The 15,982-nt window shown below is 40.8% G+C and overlaps 1 protein-coding gene and 1 long non-coding RNA gene across 2 annotated transcripts in view; one reads left to right on the top strand and one right to left on the bottom strand.

Moving 5' to 3' along the window:
- The window catches only part of LOC134289462 (uncharacterized), a 209,586-nt gene that overhangs the window by 129,910 nt on the left and 63,694 nt on the right, over positions 1 to 15,982 (bottom strand). The window lies entirely within an intron of this gene.
- The window catches only part of LOC109408720 (protein N-terminal asparagine amidohydrolase), a 97,359-nt gene continuing 90,056 nt past the window's right edge, over positions 8,680 to 15,982 (top strand). The window contains exon 1 of the mRNA XM_029874959.2: positions 8,680 to 9,372. The gene's annotated coding sequence lies outside the window, so the exon portion shown is untranslated. The remainder of the gene's footprint in view (positions 9,373 to 15,982) is intronic.

Here is a 15,982-nt window from a genome sequence, read left to right as displayed (position 1 = left end):
TAAACAGAAAAAAAAATATGAATAGAAACTTGTACGTTAAGGCATACATGTCATCCAGAATGGGTTTTCGTAATTCTGAACTTATTTTTAGGATTTTTTGACTTTTCAGTCCGATTGTGAGATCAAAAACAACCTTACGTTCTCTTACTCCAACGCTTCGATCCGTATCAGATCTTTCTCAAGATGCGATACGAAGCGTCGGAGTATGAGAACATAAGGTTGTTTTTGATCTCACAATCGGGCTGAAAAGCTAAAAATCCTAAAAATACACCAAGAACAGTCGGAATCAATTTGCATAATTCTGAACCACGAATAAATTTCAGTGAACATCTGAATTTACCACTGCTCTTATTAAAGGTTTGTTCGAAGAATAAAAAGTTGCACATCAAACGAAAACTATCAAGGTTCAGTGTTGCCAATAGCAATAAAATTGTAAAAAAGGAATTTATGATTCTTACTTGATAATTTGATTTGATACAAATGTTCTCATGTAGATCTATACAAAAAAAAATTAAAATGTCTGGCAACACTTTCGTCAACCTTAATGTTTACATAGGTAGAACTTCAATTGAAATAAGGATTATAATACATAAATGTTTGACTTTATCAATTTATTGTTATCCATTCTAATAAATCCATAATTGAAAACTGGCAACACTGTCATATTATTATTTTTACATCGTTTTCTATTCTTCTTGGTCTAATTCAGCCCGAATCACCTTTAAATTGCATCGAATAATGTTTTCTTAGCGAAACTTGTAAATTGGACTTATTTTATATATTAGAGAAAAACGGTTTTCAAGCTTAAAAACGCTGTATCTCTGGAACGCCCGAAAAGACCTCGGGGAGTTAAGCTTTTTCGACTGGAAAATGTCTGATAAACACGATGGAATCAAAATTTTTGAAATTAAAATATACTCATTCGACGAAAAATCGATTTTAAACTTTAAAATTGAAAAATAACATATTTGGCAACACTGTATCAAAAAAATAATATTTTTCCTGGATTCCTCCAATAGTTTTCTTCAAAAAAGCCGAAGGTCACATATGTGTATATGTTATAGTATCAAAGCTATAAATTAAGAAAAGGAAGGGAAAACTTGGATTTTTCTTGTATTGGCAAAGACGAGGGGTGCTGCCACGGGCCGAGGGGTAATCCGATCCGCACCAAAATTTGGATTTTTTCTTCCTCCATTTAAACAAACATTCCAACAAAATTTGGTCAAAATCCGTGATGGTCGATAACACGTTTCCCAGTGAAGAGAATTGTCAGACAAAAGAGGCACAAAACAAGCAACAAAGAAGACGCGGCGATTACTCTTTATCCCAACTGGTAACTGATAATGACATGATCTCGATTTTTTTTGTTGCAGACAAAACAGAAGCTGAATTTGTTGCGTACTTTTCAACTCGTGAATAATCAATTATTACTAACCCAAAATCGAAACTTTTTGATGATACATCTTCAGCAGCGTTGCAGTGTTTACCGACTCGAAGTTACCGCTCGAAAGTCATAATGCAAGGCTTGAAAATCTCTAAACTCGTGGTGCACGGTCTTTGTCCTATTCTGTTCATGTTGGGACAAACGTATGTCGCATTGGGAAGAATGTCGCAACAAATTCAGGTTGCGACATTGTCGTTATTGTTGCGCGATGGTTGAATTTTGATTCACTGACGTTTCCACTTTTTCTCGGTCACTTCATATGGAATGACCCATATGTATTCATTTAACCTTCTTCAAGAATATAAAAAAAAACATATTCTGGGATGTTCTAAAGGTGTTTCAAATTGTCCTATAGTGAAGTCCTTCAAATTTACAAGAATAATGTTATGCGCTTTCGCCATAACCAATAGCATTGCATACTCTACTGGGATCTGTGAAGCTCATGAAATCTACAATATCATTTATAGACACCATTGGGATATTCCAGGTCAGCCAAACTACCGTGGAGCAGTGATGCAATTTTTCGACAAGCCTTTATGATAGCGATATTTTGCTTTTTTCGTTTTCTTCGTTTTAGTTTGCCTGTTATTCTCTCTCTCTCTTCTTGGCGTAACGTCCTCATTGGGACAAAGCCTGCTTCTCAGCTTAGTGTTCTATGAGCACTTCCACAGTTATTAACTGAGAGCTTCCTCTGCCAATGACCATTTTGCATGCGTATATCGTGTGGCAGGCACGAAGATACTCTATGCCCAAGGAAGTCAAGGAAATTTCCTTTACGAAAAGATCCTGGACCGACCGGGAATCGAACCCGTCACCCTCAGCATGGTCATGCTGAATACCCGTGCGTTTACCGCCTCGGCTATATGGGCCCCCTGTTGTTGCCTGTTATTGTTGTTTTCTAATCAGCAACACGGGTTCGAAATGAAAAAAGTACTTACACTCGCACGCAGCGTGCTGACAGCGAGAACTGACAGGGATAAATTTCCATTCAATTTTTTGTGGTTGAATGTTTTCACCCGTGGTAGCGTATAAGGTACTCACACTCACAAGCCACCGCTTGAGATGAGTGGCCTGTCAGCTGTGAGTAGTGTGTGGATGATTGTGAATTGAACTTGGTTGGGCGCTCACGAATGGAGCTCTCGGACTCTGTCAGTTCTCACATCGAGAAACTGAAAACGACCGCCGCAGTCATTCATTTTCGGCTGAAAAACAGGCACTGAGACTGATATTTAGCAGGCCTGCCGTGGAGTTCAGAACTTTAGGTTACTGGCCCAACCTGAAGTCTATTATATGTATAATAAAATGGACCTTCGGGACATTAAGGGTCGTCCAGACTGTCCTGAAGCTTAGCTCTTGAATAAACTGCATCATTACACATCCAACTGTAATCTGTTATCCCCCTGGCATTTTATGAGTCATTCCAAAAAGTTTTGAAATATTCCAGATGAACCAAAATACTCTGGAGACCATGGCTTCAGGCGAAGACGGCTAATAACAAGACAGACAGCTCCCACCCTGTCGCAGGCGACATGGTTGAAACGCCCTCAACGATTCACAGGAACATTAAAACATGATTGTGTGCGTGTGCATGCTAATACGTACACGGAAATTGTAGCATCACACGCACACTCATTCATGATGTTGTTCCCTGAAGTCGTTCGCGGCGCTAGTGTGCTTGTAGCTCCCAAAGTATATGGAGCAAGAAGGTAGATGTCTGTCTTGTTATTAGTCGTCTTCGCTTCAGGTCTACACTTGTGTTAATAGCTTTTGCCACTACGTAAAGTTGTGTTACATAATCCGGTGTATTTACCAAAGTAGATCGAGGAACAATAAGCGGTGTTATATATTTGGCATAACATGTAAAAGGGCCTAAGTGGATTTTTGTAAACAAAAATGCTTCGGTCGCTGTAGGGCTTAACTGCATCCACTCACGAACATTAGCTCCCTAAGCAGAGCGTCCCAAAATTTTCTGAGAAGGATTTTGGTGTACATGGGAGGGTCGAGGTCAGCGCTACAGTGACAGAAACATGTTTGTATGCAAATGTTGGCCCTTTTTACATGTTATGCTAGATATTATGGGCCATCCTTACTGTTGTGGAGCTTAGTTGATAAAAGCAACTACTGTAACATGAGGTGATTTTCGTTCATGAACCTCTAAACTCTCAAGAGCAGGATTGTTAATGGTCATCGGAACTAAAGCATAATCACTGACGACAACGGATAATAAAAAGTTTACGTCACTGGGTCAGCAGCTCTTGATTATTTTCCTTCAAACACCGTCAGTCAATGCGCTGGTCGCAACGAAAAAGTTTTGCCATTTCTCTTTATTGGCATTTTCGCTGAGTTGCTTGCATCGCCCTGTTCGAACGAAGAATGATCAGCCTCAAGGGAATGGTTGATCGCCTTCATTCGGAATCGAACCAAAAACCTTCAGATTGGCAATACAACAAGCATACCAACAGAGCTAATTCTACAGCTCGGAAGGCTCGAGGTCAAATCGTCAATAAAAGCTTGACTGGTTTGCCTTTTGTCTGACGTTGGATGCCATGTGACGAATGCATGTTCGTTTTTCGTCTGTGCAAAAGGAGACAAAAGAGAATGACGAAAACTATAGCTCCCTGTTTTATTTTCGGTTCTTCCTCGTCGTGGTTTCTTTGTCGGTCGCTGATGATGATGGAAGTGACAGAGTTTTATTTGGTGACGAACTAATTTAGTTTTTCGTCGTTGGTCAGTGACGAAACAGATGGTTACCAACCCTGCTCAAGAGTCACTTCATGATAGTTTTGTGATACTGGTCATCCAATCGTTCATGGAGTACACAACTTTAAGGTCACAAGGCATATTTTTACGTTTTTGGAGTATTCTGGGGTATCCTAAGTGTTCTAGAACTCAGTTCTTTAAAATCTATGGCTATAATAGTAGCTTCTCAAGCTAAAAATAGTAACTACACATAACTAGCCAATGTTAAAATCAATGATCATTCCAACAAATTTTTGCAATTACATATCGTAGTTTTGTACAATGAAAATAATTACCGTTACAACCGTAGACTTTAGGATGCAATCTCAAGAATCGTTTGGATGACCGAGGATATCCCGACTGATTTGATACTGTCTATTGAAGTTTAAGAAGGCTTACTGGGCGTGACAAACTACAAATCGTAGCATTATATAATGAAAGAAGTTATCGTTACACCCGTAGACTTAGGATCAAACCTCAAGAACAGTTTGGATAACCTATGATATAAGGGGATCGACTGTGATTGTTATGGTGTCAGGCCATTCGGCCGAAGGTCATTAGGCCGAATAGTCAATAGGCCGAATGGTCAATAGGCCGAATGGTCATTAGGCCGAATAGTCATTAGGCCGAATGGTCATTGGGTCTTCTTCTTGCCGTTACGTCCCCACTGAGACAAAGCCTGCTTCTCAGCTTCTATGAGCACTTCCACAGTTATTAACTAAGAGCTTCCTCTGCAAATGACCTTTTTACATATGTGTAGGTATCGTGAGACAGGCACGAAGATACTGTATTGATGCTGAATCTACTCATATTTTACCCATGAATTTTTCCTTCTTTTAAATATAGGCTGTTCTTTCTAGTATCATCATTGCTAAAATAGTTTTTGGCGCTGAAACTGCTGATATTTAATTCATAAATTTTTCCTTCTTCAAAACATAGGCTATTCTTTCTAGTTTCATAGTTAAACTAGTTTTTGGCAAAAATTGTTGGAAAAGGTTAAAAACAACGGCTAACTTTCAATTCGTCCTGATGACCATTCGGCCTAATGACCATTCGGCCTAATGACCATTCGGCCTAATGACCCAGCATCGTCCATCATATCCTCCCGGCTTTGGCCACCTTCTGGATGCTGGGTTCGCCGTAAAGTGCAGCGAGCCTGTGGTTCATCCTTCTCCACCACACGACGTGCTCCTGCACACCGCCGAAGATCGTCCTTAGCACGCGTCGCTCGAAAACTTCGAACTCCGAATTCAGTGAGGATCCTAGGTAGACGGATCCGGTCATGTTCGGTTCCGCCTACCAGCGTGTACATTCACCACCAGTCCGATCTTTGCTACTTCGCAATACTCACTTGCAAGAGTGATACTCACTTGCTTCTATCTCAGTCCAGAAGCATGCTATTGTGGAGTTTAGGATTTCTCTGGGAAGGAATCACCCCTCACGTGCAGCACACACAACTTACCCAGGCTGACGTTGGTTCGCAAGTGGCAAGAGTGAACGCGGTTGGGTGACGCCTGGAGTTGTTGCTACGCAAGCAGGGATGCTATTGGGTTTCTCATTGATGTTTAGACTACTGTGATAATTTGAGAATCCACTGATTCATCATATCCCAACGAAATTTCACACTAATCAAACTTATTTTGTTTACCTGTTGTGCATCCCACGCCCCTGTCTTGAACTCAACCGAACTTGTGCATGGCAGCCGCTGCGAAGTCGTGTGCGAAATTCGACTGTGATGATAATGAATTTCGGCCGAGTCTAAATGGGTGCAAATGTCGCAATAACATTGTCTGCTTGACAGTTCGCATCACATTCAAATGCGCTATATCGCCTGCTGTGATCATTCTCTTTATCACAGCTTTATTCAGTACATCTTATATCTCACAGCTATCAAAAAATGATGTTTGAAGGGCTTTTAGATTGTAGTTTAAACTAGAAGTTCGACGAATATAGTAAAGGTTGCAGACGCATACCAAAGTTGAGAGAGAGCTGTGAGTACGAGGTGAGTAAAATTCTTGTAATTTATACTCACCTTGTGCTCACAGCCCTCTCACGGTTTTGGCATGCGTCTGCGACCTGTACTTTATTTGGCAAACTTTTAGATTAAACTACAATCTAAAAGCTCTTCAAACATCATTTTTTGATAGCATGCTCCTGGACTGAAATAGAAGCAAGTGAGTATAGCTTTTCGCAAGTCAGTATTCCCAACACTGGTTTCAGGCGGGTGTCCAGCTCTGCCACCATTCCAAATGTTCTGGAAATAATGTCCATGTCGTCCGCAAAGCACATAAATTGATCGGATTTTGTGAAAATCATTCCCCGGCTCGTCGCATCACACCTTCCAGAGCGATGTTGAATAGTAGGCATGAGAGTCCGTCACCTTGTCACAGTCCCTGGCGAGATTCAAATGAACTGGAAAGATCAACCGGAACCCTTACGCAGTTTTGCACACCGTCCAGCGTTGCTTTAATCACTTAATCAGTCTAGTCAGCTTCTCAGGAAAGCCGTTTTCGTTAATGATTCTCCATAGCTCTGCGCGGTCGATACTGTAGTATGACGCTTTGAATTCGATGAACATATGATGCGTTGGGACCTGGTATTCGCGGCATTTCTGGAGGATTTGCCGTACGGTGAAGATCTGGTCCGTTGTCGACCGGCCGTCGATGAAGCCAGCTTGAAAGCTTCCCACGAACTCATTCGTTTTAGGTGACAGACGACGGAAGATGATCTGGGATAGCACTTTGTAGGCAGCATTCTAAATAGTGATCTCCCTGAAGTTCTCACATTCCAGATGATCGCCTTTCTTGTAAATGGAGCAGATTGCTCCTTCCTCCCACTCATCCGGTAGCTGTTCGGTTTCCCAGATCCTGACTATCGGCCGGTGCAGACAGGTGGCCAACACAGGTGGCCAACTTTTCTGGGTCCATCTCGATGAGTTCAGCTGCGATACCATCCTTACCAGCTGCTTTGTTAGTTATGAGCTGATAAATGGCATTCTTAACTTCCCTCAGCGTGGGAGTTGGTTCATTTCCATCCTCTACTGGTGTCGTACTGCTTCCACCTTTCGATCACCTCACGTCCGTCGGTCAATAGGCCTCCGTCCTTATCCCTGCACATTTTGGCTCGCAGCACGAAGCCGTTGCGGGATGCATTGAACTTCTGGTAAAACTTCCGTGTTTCTTGGGAACGGAACAGCAGTTCCATTTCTTCGCAGTTCGCTTCTTCCAGACGGCGCATTTTTCTTCCAAAAGAGGTTGGTCTGTTGTTTCCGCTTCTGTTTGTAACGTTTCACATTCTGTCGGGTCCCTTGCTGCAGCATTACCGCCCTCGCTGCGTTCTTCTCCTCCAAACCCGTTCTGCACTCTTCGTCGAACCATTCGTTCCGTCGATTCCGTTCCACGTACCCGATGGTGCTCTCGGCTGCGTCGTTGATGGCTGCTTTCACTGTACTCCAGCAGTTCTCTAGAGGAGTCTCATCGAGCTTCTGCGTGTATGCTGAGGCGACATCCAGTTATTTCAGTCGCTCTTGGTTGTACCGTGGCGGTCGTCGGTACCGTACATTATTGACGACGGAAAGTTTTGGGCGCAGTTCGACCATCAGTGGTCGGAGTCGATGTTGGCGTCACGATAGGTCTCGATATGGCGATAATGCCGGAGAAGTGCCGTCTCTGCAGAAATACTGCTTAAAATTCTTACACAGCAATAAATAAATAAATAAATAAATAAATTTCGTATCACTTGACTTGATTTCGTCTACATTCAGTTGTGTATCTCACGGTTTACATAAAAATTGAGCCTACATATCTCTAAATGCGCCTCTGTCCAAATGGTTCCAAGCCCTAGGTAGGGATGTATTATGATTGAATGGAGAAAAAAAAGAATAAAAACAAAAATAAGAACAGTGCAAATCAGTTATGGATAAGATGCTGAGAGCTTAAGCAAGCATCAAGGATAGAGTTGAAGGTATAAAAACACATTACAGTCAATTGAAGAGGGTATACGGCTTACAGGGCTCTTAAAGTCGCTACAAGAGTATGAGTAATGTCAAAACAAATATAGAATGAGACAAACAGCAACAAATGGTGATTCATAATAAGAATAGTTAAATGTTTTCATATAACACAAAAAATAAATAAAATGAAACGATCTCACCAAACAAAAACTCTCCTTCAAATTTCAATCAACTCATATTCACCTATTTTCTCTTTTATTACAGCTCAACTGAAACTGAATCCCCATAAATTACCAAGCGCTCTCGTACCTACATTCCTGTATTCGTACCATATCATCAACCAGCCAGCTAGTAAGTTGAAGCATAATCACTCATCTGTCTCGTCGTTTCCCATAATCAGCAACTTACCTACCTACATCGCTGATTGTGTGCACGGTGAAGTGATTCACAATAAAGCTTAGGATTGGATGAGCGAAAGCTCGCTTCACATTCACGAAGCCAGAGATAGGAGAGCGAGCGTATAAAAGAGAGTGAGAGATCCGTCCGTTCATCGATCACACATCGCATCGGTTCGATCACAGCAATGCGAATCGCTCGCGAGCCATTGGCGCACGATTGGACTGGTCAGCACTAGACGTGCTGTAGTCTCGGCTTGGCCATCGTCCGGTTCGCATCGTTTTTCATCGCCGTCGTCGTCGTCGCCATCGTCATCCTGGTTGTCTATGGTGTTGTGTTCGATTGATTGAATCAAAAGGGAAACCTTCAGCTGACAAAGGTGCTACCTACAATACTACAATCAGTGTGTTCGAAATTTTTATGCTGCTTGAAATTCTGGTTGCAGTGCATCACTAGGACGAGTGATTTCGTGTTGTGATTAATGTAGTGAATGAAGAAGAATTATTAATGCACGATTATTCAACTGTCATAAATTGTCCAGCTTCGACAGTGTAAAACGGCCGCATTGATAGAGTCCGGTGTGGTTCAATTATTCAACGTGAATTCATTAATTCAAATACATCGGAAGAGAAGAAAACGACAACAACAAAGTGGTGGAAAGACGATTAATTCATTTCCAGTCCGCGGTCATATCAGTTGTATAAATAATTACCTCAACGACGAGAGAGCGAAAAAAAAAACAACATTTACAGCAGCGGCGGCAGCGGCAGCAGTAGAATAACGACCGGCGAGTAGATAAAAACAAAGCGAAAACAACGAAACACCTAACAAGAACAAGCAAGTAAGTAACTTAATAACAACGAGTAAGAAATTTTCGCGAGCGTTTGAAAGTTTGTTTCATGAGACGAGCGACACTGAAGGCAAATTTCACGATAATTCCACTAGAACTGATGACTTTATCAGTAAAGTTCCTCCTCTCCTCTCCTCTTCTTGGCGTACATCCTCACTGGGACAAAGCCTGCTTCTCAGCTTAGTGTTCTATGAGCACTTCCACAGTTATTAACTGAGAGCTTCCTCTGCCAATGACCATTTTGCATGTGTATATCGTGTGGCTGGCACGAAGATACTCTATGCCCAAGGAAGTCAAGGAAATTTCCTTTACGAAAAGACCTGGACCGACCGGGAATCGAACCCGTCACCCTCAACATGGTCATGCTGAATACCCGTGCGTTTACCGCCTCGGCTATATGGGCCCATATATATCAGTAAAGTTATGAGTTATAAATCTTGGAAATTTATGTTAGTGAAGAATATTGGGATCTTCTATGAAAAACTAAAAAAAAAACCACCGAGTGCATCCAGTTCAAATATTCTAAAAAATTTCAATGCAAAACTACACAGAAAAAAATATGTAATCAAAATTCAACAAGAAATCAGGCACATAAAGGAAATGCTAGAGTTAGTGCACTTTTACATGAGATATAATGTAAAATTACATTGCAATCGTGTAAATTTTCGCCATTCATCGCGTAAACCATCATGGACACCAACCGATTACGCGACTATTAGCGAAAATTTACACGAACGTAACGTAATTTTACATAATATCTCATGTTAATATGCACTACCTCTAGCATTCCCTTTATGTGCATGATTTTTCGCTGAATTTTACATGATTATTTTTTTCTGTGTACAATAGATAACATTATATTTTCCTGACTCGGTGAGCTTATGTTTGCAAAGCAGAATAACAACAATGCGCCCCCGACGGGACGCAATTTGGACAGTAACAAAATAAAAACGATCGCCATGTGTTGTATGTTCGGACAGTTTTATTTTGGTTATAATAAATGCCAGAAGGTTTACATATCGGAGAGTTTTGTTTACTCTTAAAATCAAATTTAATGGATATCTTCAAGTACTACATATATTATGCTTTTGGTCGAAACCCGAAGTGACTGAACGTACGAGAATTAATGTTTAATCTACTTAGAAATGTCGCAACTCAATTTGGATTAGTGCATTAGTACTCTTAATTAGCTTAATGACATGTGCTGCACGCGACGACTTCGATTTGGTGGTGCGACGATAATAAAATCTTTCATCAATGGTTTTCATAAAAGTAGTTATAAAACTGTCAATTTTGATTATTGCTGTAATAAAACCCTTATGAAAATCAAACAAAACCAATTAGCAATGGAATTGTAACTTGGGTAACGCTCTATGACTTGAAGCGTTGTCTTATGCGATTTAAGGTTTGCACTTTTGCGATACAATGTAGTATCTTATACAACTCTATACTATTCGAAAGTGGCCACACTTTATATTTTCACGCACGTGGTTATGATGTGCTTTAGTTATAAAAGGATGAAATCCGTACAATCTCTTGCAAGGTCAGATTGTCTTGGATAGGTATGCGTTGTAATCTCAATCTCAATCTCAATAAGTTCCTAAATAATAGCATTTGTGATTGTATCTGTTATGTGGCTTAGTTGATTAAAGCGTCGGTCTAGCGAATACAGAGTCGTCGGATCAAATCCTACCCAAATGCGTTTTATTCCTTGAAATTCTCTGTTTTTTTTTATAAATTGGTCTCTGTATATTTCAATCAAGTCAAGCAGTGGAACCACCAACACTGGATGAGGTTAAAAAGGCCCTTAAGGAGCTGAAAAACAGCAAGGCTGCTGGGAAGGACGAGATCCCGGTCGAACTTCTTAAGCACGGAAGCGAGCAGCTACATCAATCAATCCATCAGATTATTATAAAGATTTGGGAGGATGAAGAATTGCCCACTAGTTGGTTGGATGGCCTCATATGCCCAATCTACAAGAAAGGGCACAGACTGGAGTGTGCCAATTACAGAGGGATTACCCTTTTAAATTCGGCGTATAAGATACTGTCGCGTGTCCTGTTCAACAGACTGCGACCTCTTGAGGAGTCCTTCGTCGGCGAATACCAGGCTGGTTTTCGTGAGGGCCGATCAACGACGGATCAAATGTTTACCCTGCGGATGATCCTAGATAAATTTCGGGAATATAACTTGCAGACTCACCATCTGTTCATTGATTTTAAAGCAGCGTACGATTCAGTGAAAAGAAATTAGCTTTGGCAGATAATGTCAGAACATGGTTTTCCGGCGAAACTAATTAGGCTGATACGCGCAACGCTGGATGGATCAAAATCAAGTATTCGGATCGCGGACGAAGTGTCTACGTCGTTTGTGACCTTGGATGGATTGAAGCAGGGGGATGCTCTTTCAAATTTATTGTTCAACATTGCACTCGAAGGAGCGATTAGGAGGTCAGGCGTGCAGAGGAATGGCTCTATCATCACACGGTCGCACATGCTCCTCGGTTTTGCGGACGATATTGATCTCATCGGCATCGATCGTAGGGCAGTGGAGGAAGCTTATGCTCCTCTGAAGAGAGAGACAGCGAGGATAGGCTTGACGATTAACTCTACCAAGACGAAGTACATGATAGCGGGTAGAGACAGAAGCAGGCCTAGTGGTGTTAGTGCTGAGGTAGTGATTGATGGGGAAGTGTTTGAAGTTGTTGAAGAATTTGTTTATCTTGGAACACTTGTGACATGTGACAATGACGTTTCCCGTGAAGTGAAAAGGCGTATTGCAGCTGCGAATAGGGCCTTTTACGGATTGCGTAGCCAGCTTAGGTCCCGTAACTTGCAAACGCAAACAAAATTCGCTCTGTATAAGACGCTGATTCTTCCGGTTGCCCTCTACGGTCACGAAGCGTGGACGTTAAAGGAGGTAGACCGAAAAGCTTTTGGAGTTTTTGAGCGCAAAGTGCTGCGGACAATTCTCGGTGGGAAACAAGAAAATGGAGTGTGGCGCAGACGCATGAATCACGAGTTGTACCAAGTGTACGAAGATGCGAATATTGTGAAACGTATAAAATACGGCAGACTTCAGTGGGCTGGACACGTAGTGCGAATGTCGGAAGAAAGAATAGCGAAAACAATATTCAGCAGAGAACCCGGTAGAGGTAGGCGACTTCGTGGGCGGCCGCGAACTCGCTGGCTGCACGCGGTTGAAGAAGATCTACGATCCCTACACGTTCGGGGAAACTGGAGGAACATCGCCCAAGACCGACGAAGATGGTGCTCTACTATACGCTCGGCATTGGAGTAAAGTTACTTTGTAGCCAACAAGGTATCAAGGTAGGTATATTTCAATCCCGAGTGTTCCAGTATGCAAATTGACTATTACAGAAGCTAATCTTATCATAAGACAAAATTTCTCGAGGAAATCATATGTCTTCTTTTGTTTTGACATTCTTGGCTTCTTCAGAATGTTAGAGGCATTTTTAAAAGAGAGTTACATATTGTGAGTGCCAGAAAAAGTGGGTTTTATTAATTCATTAACTTCAATGTTTTATTCAAACATTGGAATGGGTTTCGGCTTTTGCAGTCCGAAGACTAGTAAAAACGTTGTTTTTTTTTTCATTCTGATCTGACACTTCGGGTTTTTATTGTTACTTTTTACCCTTCTTACACCCATAAGAAGGGTATAAATATCGCTCGAAAAACCGACTTTCGATCCGAGGCCCGGAGGGCCGAGTCTCATATACCAATGAACTCAGCTCGACGAACTGAGCAAATGTCTGTATGTGTGTGTGTGTGTATGTGTGTATGTGTGTGTGTGTGTATGTGCGTTACAAAAAAAAGTCACGCACGTTTCTCAGCCGTCTGTCAACCGATTTGAGTTCTCTTGGAAGCAAATGAAAGCTACTACATCCTAGTAGAACGCTATTGAATTTTTTTTCGATTGGACGTTTGGTTACCGAGATATCTCTCGAAGAGTACTTATGAGTCATATTTCTAAACTTTTTAAGATTTTTGACCAAGTGTATCATAATAAATATTTCGGCCGTTTGTCAATCGATTTAAGTTCTCTTGGCACCAAATGAAAGCTACAGCATCCTAGTAGATCACCCAGAAATTTTATTTCGATTGGGCATTTGGTTACAGAGATATCTTTCGAAGAGTACTTAGGATTTATACAACTTAACTTTTTGAGATTTTTGGCCAATTGTATAATAATAAATATCTTAGCCGTCTGTCAACCGATTTCGGTTATCCTGGCACCAGATGAAAGCTACAACATTCTAGTAGAACCTTATACAATTTCATTAGGATTGGGCATTTGATTACCGAGATATCTTTTAAAGAGTACTTGGGAGTAATACAGGTTAACTTTTTGAGAGATTTTGGACCAAGGGTACCATAATAAATATCTCAGCCATCTGTCAACCGATTTGGGTTCTCTAAGCACCAAATGAAAGCTACAATATCCTTGTATAAGGCCCTGAAATTTTATTTCGATTCGACATTTCATTACTGAGATATCTTACGAAGAGTATTTCAAAAAATTCTTTTTACCCTTCTTACACCCATAAGAAGGGTATAAATATCGCTCGAAAAACCGACTTTCGATCCGAGGCCCGGAGGGCCGAGTCTCATATACCAATGAACTCAGCTCGACGAACTGAGCAAATGTCTGTACGTGTGTGTGTGTGTGTATGTGTGTATGTGTGTATGTGTGTGTGTGTGTGTGTGTGTGTGCGTTACAAAAAAAAGTCACGCACGTTTCTCAGCCGTCTGTCAACCGATTTGAGTTCTCTTGGAAGCAAATGAAAGCTACTACATCCTAGTAGAACGCTATTGAATTTTTTTTCGATTGGACGTTTGGTTACCGAGATATCTCTCGAAGAGTACTTATGAGTCATATTTCTAAACTTTTTAAGATTTTTGACCAAGTGTATCATAATAAATATTTCGGCCGTTTGTCAATCGATTTAAGTTCTCTTGGCACCAAATGAAAGCTACAGCATCCTAGTAGATCACCCAGAAATTTTATTTCGATTGGGCATTTGGTTACAGAGATATCTTTCGAAGAGTACTTAGGATTTATACAACTTAACTTTTTGAGATTTTTGACCAATTGTATAATAATAAATATCTTAGCCGTCTGTCAACCGATTTCGGTTATCCTGGCACCAGATGAAAGCTACAACATTCTAGTAGAACCTTATACAATTTCATTAGGATTGGGCATTTGATTACCGAGATATCTTTTAAAGAGTACTTGGGAGTAATACAGGTTAACTTTTTGAGAGATTTTGGACCAAGGGTACCATAATAAATATCTCAGCCATCTGTCAACCGATTTGGGTTCTCTAAGCACCAAATGAAAGCTACAATATCCTTGTATAAGGCCCTGAAATTTTATTTCGATTCGACATTTCATTACTGAGATATCTTACGAAGAGTATTTCAAAAAATTCTTTTTACCCTTCTTACACCCATAAGAAGGGTATAAATATCGCTCGAAAAACCGACTTTCGATCCGAGGCCCGGAGGGCCGAGTCTCATATACCAATGAACTCAGCTCGACGAACTGAGCAAATGTCTGTATGTGTGTGTGTGTATGTGTGTATGTGTGTGTGTGTGTGTGTGTATGTGCGTTACAAAAAAAAGTCACGCACGTTTCTCAGCCGTCTGTCAACCGATTTGAGTTCTCTTGGAAGCAAATGAAAGCTACTACATCCTAGTAGAACGCTATTGAATTTTTTTTTCGATTGGACGTTTGGTTACCGAGATATCTCTCGAAGAGTACTTATGAGTCATATTTCTAAACTTTTTAAGATTTTTGACCAAGTGTATCATAATAAATATTTCGGCCGTTTGTCAATCGATTTAAGTTCTCTTGGCACCAAATGAAAGCTACAGCATCCTAGTAGATCACCCAGAAATTTTATTTCGATTGGGCATTTGGTTACAGAGATATCTTTCGAAGAGTACTTAGGATTTATACAACTTAACTTTTTGAGATTTTTGACCAATTGTATAATAATAAATATCTTAGCCGTCTGTCAACCGATTTCGGTTATCCTGGCACCAGATGAAAGCTACAACATTCTAGTAGAACCTTATACAATTTCATTAGGATTGGGCATTTGATTACCGAGATATCTTTTAAAGAGTACTTGGGAGTAATACAGGTTAACTTTTTGAGAGATTTTGGACCAAGGGTACCATAATAAAGATCTCAGCCATCTGTCAACCGATTTGGGTTCTCTAAGCACCAAATGAAAGCTACAATATCCTTGTATAAGGCCCTGAAATTTTATTTCGATTCGACATTTCATTACTAAGATATCTTACGAAGAGTATTTCAAAAAATTCTTTTTACCCTTCTTACACCCATAAGAAGGGTATAAATATCGCTCGAAAAACCGACTTTCGATCCGAGGCCCGGAGGGCCGAGTCTCATATACCAATGAACTCAGCTCGACGAACTGAGCAAATGTCTGTATGTGTGTGTGTGTGTATGTGTGTATGTGTGTATGTGTGTGTGTGTATGTGCGTTACAAAAAAAAGTCACGCACGTTTCTCAGCCGTCTGTCAACCGATTTGAGTTCTCTTGGAAG

This window comes from Aedes albopictus, chromosome 3 (assembly GCF_035046485.1).
Source record: "Aedes albopictus strain Foshan chromosome 3, AalbF5, whole genome shotgun sequence".
In the NCBI taxonomy this organism is placed as follows: Eukaryota; Metazoa; Arthropoda; class Insecta; order Diptera; family Culicidae; genus Aedes; species Aedes albopictus.
Note: the sequence above shows the minus strand (reverse complement) of the source record. Positions and strands in the feature narration are given on the sequence as shown.